The sequence below is a fragment of the Nomascus leucogenys genome, chromosome 19, assembly GCF_006542625.1.
Source record: "Nomascus leucogenys isolate Asia chromosome 19, Asia_NLE_v1, whole genome shotgun sequence".
NCBI lineage: Eukaryota > Metazoa > Chordata > Mammalia > Primates > Hylobatidae > Nomascus > Nomascus leucogenys.
The window spans coordinates 6,158,458-6,169,724 of NC_044399.1; the positions used below are offsets into that span (position 1 = coordinate 6,158,458).

At 39.4% G+C, this 11,267-nt stretch overlaps 1 long non-coding RNA gene across 1 annotated transcript; it reads right to left on the reverse strand.

Annotated features, from left to right (window-relative positions):
* Nucleotides 1–410: 410 nt before the first annotated feature.
* On the reverse strand, nt 411–8,047 carry LOC105737916. The gene is made up of 3 exons (XR_001113609.1): nt 7,929–8,047; nt 6,959–7,003; nt 411–540 (listed from the first exon to the last, which is right to left on the reverse strand). It is a non-coding gene; the product is annotated as an uncharacterized LOC105737916 (long non-coding RNA).
* Between the last annotated feature and the right edge of the window lie 3,220 nt (nt 8,048–11,267).

Consider the following 11,267-nt stretch of genomic DNA (forward strand, 5'->3'; position numbering starts at 1 on the left):
CAAGATCTCTTCTCTGATTGTAGTTCTCAGGAGAAAATTTTCATCTTCCTTTACTAAATTCAACCCTTAGTTTTTTGTTTTGTTTTGTTTTTCCTTTTCAAAATAATGAAAACATCTACAAACATTTTCAAGTCACCATTTGTACCATTTGTGCATATGATAAAAATCCCCAGGTTTTTAAAAGTTATACAAAAATAAACTCAAGTACACTAAAATTTGTTGATTTGGGGTTTTATTGATTGGCTAGGGATTATTTTAGACATGGATGATGAATACAGGCACACCAAAATTCCAAGGACTGCTATTAGTAATATAGTTCATATTTTTGAAAAAGCTGAATTTTCTATACATTTAAATGCTTTCTTTCTCTTCATGTATTCCCTCCGTGACACTAATAAATAAAGCATTAAAATGAAAAATGCCTTTTATTTAGATTACCATTCAAATTTATATCTAGTTCTGTCTTCCGTTCACATTTTTCTGCAAATCTTCTCATGAAACTTTCTTAGCCAGAATCTCACAGCAGTTTTAGAAACTTTTCTAAAAAACAAAACAAATAAATAGACAAACAATAAAACTTCACAAATTTTAATGGGGCCATACAAACTCTAAAAGTTGAAAAGACATTCACACTATCTAGTCTATTACCTAGTTTTTAAAATCTACCAGAGGTTATATGATTTGCTCGAAGTCACATTGCTGGCTAAATTAGAAAGACAGCTAGGATTCTGGCGTTCTGACCATGAATTCAGGGCTGCTTCCGACTGAATTTGCAGTTCTGGCTTTGAGTCCAAAAATACTAAGTGATATTCTGGAAATATACCAGATCTGCAGAAATGTGCGTGACTTCAATGAAAATATTTGTTCAGGCTGTGCAGGGTGGCTCACGACTGTAATCCCAGCACTTAAGGAGGCAGAAGCAGGAGGATAGCTTGAGCTCAGGGATTAGAGAATAGCCTGGGCAACATAGCAAGACCCCAGTCTCCACACAAAGGAAAGCAAAAACAAAACAATAAAATATTTGTTCAGAAGTCAAGGAGCAAGATATTGGTGAACTCCTTTCCTTTGGAAATAACATATTAAGTATCTTGTATATTTTCACCCAGCATTGGTATGTCATGATTCATCTGCTGCTAAATAAGTTAGATTTGTGCTAAGATGCACATAGTGACGCTTAAAGAAAAAATGAAAAGGACATCAGGTCTTTCCAGGCAAGGAAGGTCCATTTCCTCCATGAATGGCGCTTTGAGCCTCTTGATATGTTCATCTCTCTCATTGTTTACATACGAAAGGTCTGTTATTGGAGGATTGTCCCAACAAGTGTAAGGCACTATTTAATGAAGGAGAACAGGAACAACTTGATCACATTCCTCTGCCACTAACACTTTGCTCTGGTTATTTCTCTGTGGAATTTTTCCCCAAGAAATCCTTTGGCCGAGTGTGGAGGAATAGAGCGGAAGGACTTGGGGCTGTTGAGGCAGAGGAGCCCCACCTCTGCAGGTTTCGCCCACACTATGAAGAAGCTGTGCAGCCAGGGGTGAGGGTGTCCTGGCTTCCACACCGACCACCATATTCCCCTGTCCCTTGCAACCCGGTCTTCCTGCTGTGGCTACTAAAGTCTGTTGCCTCCCTGCTCATCAGCACTCCTCACACACTTGAGGTTTTGGAAGTTGTCATGCTGGATATTGTTAAGTTGGTGATCCTTCCAAGACCAGCTGCTGCTCTACCATTTATAAAAGGCCAAGAAGACTCCATCTCCCTTTGTCCAGCACATTCTGATTGTGGCCAATCCCAACAGAAACACATGTAGTGAAATGAAGTCCGGGTATGTGGGTCTTTTCCTACGCTGCAAAATGGATTCATTGTTTTGCGCAATTTGAGCCTGACCAGGACAGCAGGACTTAGAAGCCCCAGGACTGAAAATAAACTCCACAGTCTTTCAGATTCACAGGGGTTAGGAAAGGAGGAGACCTAGAAGAATCTCATGTTCCAAAGACAAACTCTCCTGCTACCAAATACCCACATTCTCGGAAGCCGAGAATATTTGGACGTCTCCCAGTGCCAGACTTGCTTGCATTTCACATCTGGGCGTGGTGTTGCCCTAGGGCCAAGATAAACTCATGGTGGGGAAGTCCAGGGACGCCGAAGTGTTCAAGAAATGGCTTTTCTCATTCAGGAATTCTTCCCCTGTCAAATCCCGGGAATTATCTCGGGGGTCAGGCAGAAATTTAAGTTCCATCATCACGACTGCCTTCACGACCACCACTGTCATAACCGGTCATCAGAATGACTTGCCCAGGGCCACAGAGCTGAGACATTCCTGGCCAGGACAACCACGCAGGCCCCTGACTCTGGGAACTGTGCTCCCTCCTCTTCACATCATAAATTAAAGGGACATTCGTTATTTGTAGATGATCCAAGGGCGGATCTACAGGAAGAGAGTTGAGAAAATATGCATTTGGCCAAATTTTATAACTATAAATTGATTAAATAATATAATAAAAATTTAAGTATATATTCAGAGATAAACATGAGGAAGAGAAACAGAGATGATAGAAATGATGAAGACAGAGACAAGGTAGTGTGACTCCAGGAGACCAGGGAAGGTCACAGATCTCAAAACATGACCTCTCAAACTGCTGACTGCAGGCTGTAATTCAACTATTCATTCAGCAAGAATTTATTTATCAAGTCCTTAAGATTAAAGTGATAAACATGATTCAGTTCCAGCCCTGGAGAAGTTCAGCGTTTGGAAGGAGCAGAGGCTAATATTAAGTATCGTGGATGCCTAGAGGAGAAAGAGATCTCTTCTATTTCGGGCATAGACATTGGTGAAAATCCTAACTTTGTCAGTAAAATGTAGCATTTTTAAATGTTGCCAATCATTCATATCTACATATGGCAATGAAGGACAAAGACTGGCTGAAGTGTAGCAGGAGAAACTATTATAATAGAGCCTTCAAGGAGGAATAAAGCTTGGGATATGGGAAAAGATAACCTGAGCATAGGAGAGAAAGTGCTGGTTCTCAAAGTAAATTTTATTCATTTGTGTGAAGGTCTGACAGGGACTATGAAGATGAGTCATAAAGACAAGGGCGATTCACCAAGTTTTCAAAGACAAGTTTGAAACACATCTCAAGTTTTACAGAAAAATGATACTCTAGTGCAATAATGGAGTCAATAGTTCCCTGGTTCAGCACGGCAGGTCTGAGAGCATACTTAATGTATTCATTAGGTAAACATTTATTGAATAGATCTGCTGTATCAAGAACATGGCCAGCATGAATGTAAAAGGATGAACAAGACATAATAACTGTACTTACGAGGCCCAGTGTGTGGTGGCCAAGCCAATAGTGTAGGGGCTAAAATTAACCTTTGTTCAACCTAGGACTCCAGGACCAGATGCCCATCATGGAAAGCAGTTGTGTTTGCCTTTCCACAGTGAAATGTGGTCATACCTACAGGACACGGTTCATGCCCCCTAAAGTGGTGATAGATGAAGACTAAGGTTTCTCCCTCTCCATGTTAATGCATCTTCCTGTTACGCATCTATCATTGTCAGCATCGATTGAATTTTTTCTGAACTTGCCATGTATCCATCAATACTTCTGAGCATTGCCTGCCACTGTCTACTCTTCTTTCACTATTATGTTTCATTATTATGCCCCACATCCTACTGCCTAAAATACCCTGAGACCTGCTTTCTCTATTTACTGCAACAATATCACTGCCACTGCCCAAGTCCAGGCCCCAGACATATGGCTCACACATTATCAGCAACAGCTTTCTGCCTTGCCCTCTCCCTCTGAGTCCCACATCACCAAATACATCCAAGAAACTGTTGCATAAATGATCTTTCTAAACAACATAGCTAATCATATTTCAGCCCTGATGTAAATTCACCAGAGGCCTCCTCTTCTCCTGTCTCATCTCATACATCCTAGCTTGAGTGTCCCATGCATACTCTCCATCCTAGCGCATGGCTTTGTGGACAGACTCTATTCTGGTCTCATCACCTCCATGCACCATTCTCTCCAGTTTTGCTTCACTGTTTGCTGTTTCTTACTCATTGGCCTTTATACAGGCCACTTACACAACTAGAATGCCCTTTCTTCTCCTTCATACAGCAGCTGACACCTACTACTACATCAAATCTAAGAACAGCTCACCTCTTTCATAAGTTTTTCTCCCACTGGCTAATTTAAATGATTACAGGCTTACATGATATCCAAGTGGATACGGTTATTATAAGTTTTTCTCACTGCTTCGTATTTACTACTTTATTTCTCTGGCTTACCACTAAATAGTCAAAAAGTAGTTGGTAGAGGGAATAAAGGGTAAACAAATGAATGAGAATCTTGTCATCTCTCCTCTCTTATTTTGCTTTAATTTATTTTCAAATTGGAGAAGGAAAAAAAATGATTCCTTAAAAACAAACCCAAAAATGCCCTTAAAAATGAGCAGAGAAATTCTACCCCTCAAATCCCACCCCACTCTAGAAGGCTGAGAAAATGTAAGTGTTCATTGTTTGGAGGAATACACTCTTCCTTTTCCTGTCTCCAGTGGCTCCTTTTCCTGAAGAAGGTCAATGGACCGCATGGGGCCATTCAAAGCCAGCCAAGGTCAGAGGGATGGAGTTTGTTGGCTTCATCTCAGAGGGTCTCTGGTTGAGTTGAATAAAGTTGCAACTTTATACACTTGGCTCATGCAAAGCCTTTTTAAAATAAGACTCTTCCATCTGAATTTCAAAACTTGTGCATATAGGACTTCTCCATTCCCTAAAGACTCTTATTTCTAGCGGAGCTACAACATCACTTGTGCTCACAGGATGCATAAAACAAATTATCTTTCTGGTCCACACCCTGAATTTCACAGAATTAGACATTTTTCCTGTCTCTTAGGAAGATGCAAAATGTATTACATCCAGTTCTCAGAAATACATCCAGTTAAGCAAGTCATTTTCTACTTTGTATCATTCTGATTCCTACTGGTACTTCTTGAAGCTTCCAATGAGGCAGATTTTCATAATAACTTTAATAAAATCTTACTATCTCATCTTTTGCTCATGTTACTGAGCCATGATAAACTGCAATGTAACTGAGTGAAATGGAGAGTCAGTTGAGGTGGGCATGGTAGGGAGGCATTGATGTGCTTTCTGCACTCTCTTGTTCAGTTATCCTGCAGGGGAATTCTCCAATCACAGCATATTCAGCTTAAATAACAAAAAATGGAAAACTTTACCTAGAAAGGGTGAATGAATCATCTTATACAATAATTTTGCTTTATAAATGAAAAAGTCATTTGTCTGTGACTACACTTGCTGGCAGAGCTAGATGCAGGATCTTGACTATGAGTATTAATATCACTAATTTGAGAGGTCCAGGAAGATCCTAACATCCTGAAAAAAAAAGTTCTAGGAGATATGCATTCATAGTAAGGATTTTGGCTTCATCAATTTCAAAAAGCTCATGACAGTAAAAAATATTGAGAGTTATATTCAAAGATCCTTTAAGCTCAAGGAGTCTCTTATTCTACAAAACATTCTTTGGACCTGTGTTTTCTCTAGTATAAGTTCAGAAGAAGCAGAAAAATAAAACTTTCCTTTTTTTACCCAAACAGAAGTCTTATTTAAATTGAATTTCTTTCTTCCTTAGAACTTATAGATAAGCTTTTGCACAACAAAATAGTTCAAGGAACTTTAATATGTTTTTCAATAGATTCACAAGTAGGTTTTTATTTCTACCTTCCTTTAAGATGGTCAAATCTTTGTGACCATCAAATTTTACTATATTAGGAAATTTTTGTCTAATAGTAACTCTATTAGGTGCATTGCCCAGAAGGCCACAAAATTCCTAATATGCCAGTCCAGATAGACTCATAGCATTATAAAGCTGAGAGGACCTCAATCCCCATCTAGTGAAAGTCTCCCTCTACTGTTAGAAATAACAAGGACTTCCAAAGGGGAGTGACTTGGAGGAGGGTATATTGCAGCTGGTGGCCAAGGAGCCCAGGACTCAAAAAAAAAAAAAAAAAAATGCAGGGGGGTTATATGAGTTTGGGGACTCATGATGTTCATGCTTCTTGGTGCTCCTTCAACACTGGTAAAACATACAGTAGGCATTAGGTGAGGTTCAGGCATGGAGCATGATATCATGGATGAAGAGATGAACAAAGAACTGTTCCTCTCCTTGGACTCATAAATGAATGAGAGAAAATAGACAGGCTTCTTCTAGAATATCTGTTGACATATAAAGTGTTTCAATTTTCAATATGTGTCTCTACAATGACCCAGATGTTCAGAATAACTTTTACTAAACCCTGCTAACTCAGATTCAGTTTGCCCCCAGAGACCATGATAAAGATGAAGATGACTGTTGAGTATAAATAATTGGTAACAAGAAACAGTATTTTTATGCAATGAAGTCACCTAACATCTCACTTTTTTATTTTTATAGGTCAAAAGTGCTTTCATCCAGTGGAAATAATGACTTCATATTGCAGAAAAAAGGAAAGATGACATTTGGTTTGCTTTATTAAAGACTTAGTCTATTAATTATAAATGAACCTTTGTACACAGTCACTGAGAGGGAAAGTGTAGTGTGACTTTTATATCCAAGAAAGCATGAAAACATCAACATGACCATTGGCCCTCTGAGACAGAGGTCTCAAATCTGTAGTCTGGTTAACCCTCTTCCTTTAATGTTGCTTTAATGTCTTCTCTATTTAACTATTACTTACAAAGCCTCTTGCACACCAGGTAGTCTGCCAGAGGCTAGAAAGTCAGAGATGAATAAAACTTGATGCATATCTTAAACGTGCACAGAGAAGGCTGGAACCAGTGGTGAATCTTTGCACAATGAAGACGGAAGTGATCCTACCTGGGAGTGTGCTGGGGAAGTTCTGTGCATGAATGTGGGAGGGATTCTGTAAGAATCACCACCTGCTCACCAAATCTTACCACATGCTGTAGCTCAGGTGAATTCTCCAAATGTATCTAGGATACCTGGATGATATTGAGGAAAATTATAAAGAATGATGGAAAACAATTATATATGCAATTTTGTGCTACTCAGATACCTTTTTACATTAGACCCTGAAGGAAATTAACCAGGGGCATTTTGCACAGCCTCTGGTTTGACATAAAATGTTGTATCCACTAGCACTGCCCCTCATGCCCCAATTGTGAAAAGTTATCTCAAGTTGCAGAAGATGGGAGAGCAGTGTCTGATGGCAGCATGCTATAGGAAGTCATGCAGGCTGGTATGGTTATAACCAGAAGCCAGGTCACACACAGCTAGGTGGTGAATACTTATCAAAACAGAGGCAACCATGGCTTGACACTAACGAGCCTCTGAGTGGAAGAAGAGTAATCATTGCAATCTTACAAAGTTCAGAGGTCAGCACACAGTGATCTTGATTTCAGCTAGAGCTATACATCATTCAACCAGCCACTGATCATGCCACATTTTATCAATGCTAAGAGCAAAGAAGTCCTGCCCATCATAAAAGACAAGGCCCTATCTCAAGATTTTAAAATCTAGTTTGGATACCAGTCTACGGGAAAACTAGTATCTCCCAAACATCCTTACCCCTTCCTTGAAATCTCTCCTGTTCCTATTCTGATTCTTATTTCTTTCTTCCTTTCTATTCTAATGATTTTTCCTAACTTTACACCCAGGAATAATTATTATATTAATAGTTTCTATTATAATAAAAGCTAACATTTTTCTAAATGCTTACTTCGCGCCAGACTCTGTCTGAAAAGCTTCGAGTATATTGGTCCATTTAATCCCCATAATAAATTTAGAAACTATTTTAACCAATCATATATTTTACTTCCAATATGAATCATTTGGAAGTAAAATGACTTGCCTAAAGTCACACAGTGAGTAAGCAGGGGAGCTGGCCTTCAGATCCTGCAACCTCACCTTAGAGCTTGATCTCAAAAGGACTGCTGTCCTCTCTGCTCACTGCCTTGTCCTCACAGCCCAATTTTGTCACACGTGTGTTACAGCTGACTCCAATAGGAAATCCAGCTTCTCTTTGGCCCATACGATGTTTAAAACACCTCTTAAAGGTTTTGCCTTTTGTGTGACCTCTGCCATTTTTGATGGTCCCAGGAATGGCCAGTATAACTCTCCACTGTGCTTGGCTCAAGGTTGACTTTTGTGGCTCAAGGTTGACTTTTCATGACTCAAGATTGAATCACCAATAACGTCTTTGTGAACTGTCCATAATAAAAATTAGGAGGGTCTTTAGGAAGATGTGGCTTTTATTAGGTTTAAGAATGACAAAATATTAAAATCAGACCTAAATTACTGTTCATGTTATAATTTAAATTTTGGGAGATGTGGTAGGGGCTCCACCATCTAATCTAAACTATTTCTCTCCAATGGAAAGAGGAAATTTTTGCAATTCCAAATGGCTAACTTCATGATACTACAGAGAGCCTTATGCCTTCTTTTTATGGATAGACGTACAGTAGTGACAACGATGCTGAAAGACTTAGGTCCATCTGAGTTTCAAACACACGGCCAACTGAAATGGGAGAAAACATTTTCTGGGTCCACCTACCCCAGGAAGGGGGCTCATGAACGTGAGGAATATTTCAGAGAAAATTGGCTAATCAACAAAGCAACTAAATAGTAGGTGGCCAGGCTCTCAGGCAACAAACCAAATCCCTAGAAAGAATCATTCACACTTAATGCTAGAGAGGTCATCAAGTCCAACCTTCCAAAATTGCACCCTCTTACTCAGTATGATAATTTCCTCCTAGATCTTAGGAATCTTCTTCTCTAGCTTCACCTTGATAAACAATAGCAGTGAAGTGTTTACTAACACCTATGCCCATCTGCTCTCTTTCTGTCTTTAGTTGTTGAAGTATTTATCCATCAATAACTACATATAATAGGTGATATGTAGATGAGATCTGACTCTATAAGGATTCCATCTGCTTGTGGTAATGGGTACATCACACCTCCCTGTATTTTCTGAAAGACAGGCATTCACTTTGTCAAACAGTCCTTCCTACCATGTTATGTCTAAAAGGATCTCACCAGTGCTGCTATGCTGTCATCTTTAACTTCATAAGCTCTTATGTTATGCATCTTCTACCAGTTTGTAAGGCCTCTGGAGACAAATAGCAGACCCTCTGTTTCTTTCTATTACCTACAGTGTCCCAGCAAAATGTTTGCCTCCACAGATTTGTCTTAAAACCAACACAGTGGAGTAAGAAGTTACCTGCCTCAAGATCTAGATGCTAATTCTGACTCTAGCTCTGGACAGATAGCTATGAGTAAGTCTCTTGCATTTCTTGTCTTTGTATAATATTTCAGAGACTAGAAAAGCAATGAAGACTGGAAAAGCAAGAGACTTACCCATGTTTTTAACGTAGAGAAGGAGACGATGAAGACGATTATGTTAAATCCTCTCTGTGGACAAATTTCAGGGTCACTGAAGTCGGTAGATGTGAAGTCTGGTTTTGAGTCTTACATCTGCAATTTACTGACTGCAAATAAAATGACAATCTCCCCGAATCTCATTTTCCTCAGTTTTAAAATCAAAGTATTTGTAGCATTTATGACACAAGATTGTTTTGAAGATTAATTACATGGGATCACATATATAATGGGCTTAGCCCATAATACCTGGCATATAATAAAATGTTCAATAAATGTTAGCTATTTTAAGACCTTTGAGATGTGAGAGCCAAGAAGCATTCTCTTGAGCAGTTCTTGCCAGATGGTTTGCTAACTCTGGGTTTGGCTGTTTCTTGGGAATGTGTTCGGTGAAAAAAAATTCAACAAATCAATTAACAAACATCCACCAATACTTTCTACATGCAACAGAATGCTTCAGGCACTGTGCATGATCCAACAAGAATAAGATGTCCTCTCCCTGGAAGAGATAATTTAATTAAGAAGATAAAGCAACACATGAAAACGAAACTAAAAATTCAAAGTAATAATGGATTCTCAATGGGTAATACATGCTCTGTTTCCTAAAGGAGCACACTCTTTCCAGCCTAGATTGTCAGGGAGAGCTCCCTAAGGGAGGGAAGGTTTGAGCTGACATTATTTCCACCTCCTCCACAGTAATAATACACTGTCTTCTCAATTCCACCAAAATAAAATCAAAATAAAGACAACGCAAGCTCCTTCTTCTGGATGTCTTCTGTTAGTAAACAGCATCATCACTTACCTAGAATTGCAAGGAGAAGGGCTCCCCAAAACCCTCTTTCCCTCAACTGCCATGTCTATTTGGTCACGAACATCTTCAGCACCTAGAGCTGAAAATACTCAAATCTGGGTCCTTCTTCCCAAATCCTCTGTGCCAATTGAGGTTCCATTGCTACTGGGTCTCTGATACTGTCTTCTTCATCGTTCCCTTTCTTTCACTTCCACATCTCCCCAGTCCATTTGTTCCGGTGATGACCATTGTGGCGTTTTCCCCAAGGAATGAAGGCCATAGGACAGTGACTGTTGTGCCTGCCTCCTGGCATCTGGAGGATGGGTGGTTTTATCCCAGTCATACCACAGCTGTGAATTGTCCTCTGATTATCATGCTCTTTCTAATCTCCATGTTTTCTCACACTAGGAAAAACCCTTTTCTCCTACTTCTCCATTAAGAACACCCACCATACTGTATCTTAAAGGACACATAGAAGGTATCGCCTCCTTTAGAATTCCATTCAGTGTCTCCATTTCCAGGAAGCCTGTGCCAACACCTCCCCAGTGTGAATCAGGTACTCACCTCTGAGTTAGTCTAGCTCCCTGGGCTGAGCTCAGTGATTCCTCCTAATTATACTGAAATCATCTGTGTCTATCCGACTTGTTCACAGATATAGAGCTTCTTCTTTTTTTTTTTTTAATAAAAAGAAGACAAATCATGGGTCATCTATTTCTGTGTCTCCTGTGCACAGCGTAACACAGTCTTAAGAAATATTGGTTGAAAGTGAGTGAATGTACCTATGTGACCTCTGAAAGATAAATAAAATTTGATTAAATTTGCCAAATACAAGAAGTCTCTACAAGGAAAAGGCATAGTAAAGAAAATATACTGCAAAGATGGCTAGATGTCTCTAGTGATATTAAGCAATATCGTCCCAAAATAGAAAAACTCATCAGCCAAGTGATTTACCTTCAAAACTGTAAATATCAAGAAACGCTGAACCTAGATATCCCTACTTTGCTGAACTGAGAGGAAAGTTGCGTATCTTTTTTATTATTAATCCATGTTGAATGTTCTCCTCTTCCACCTCAGCCCCT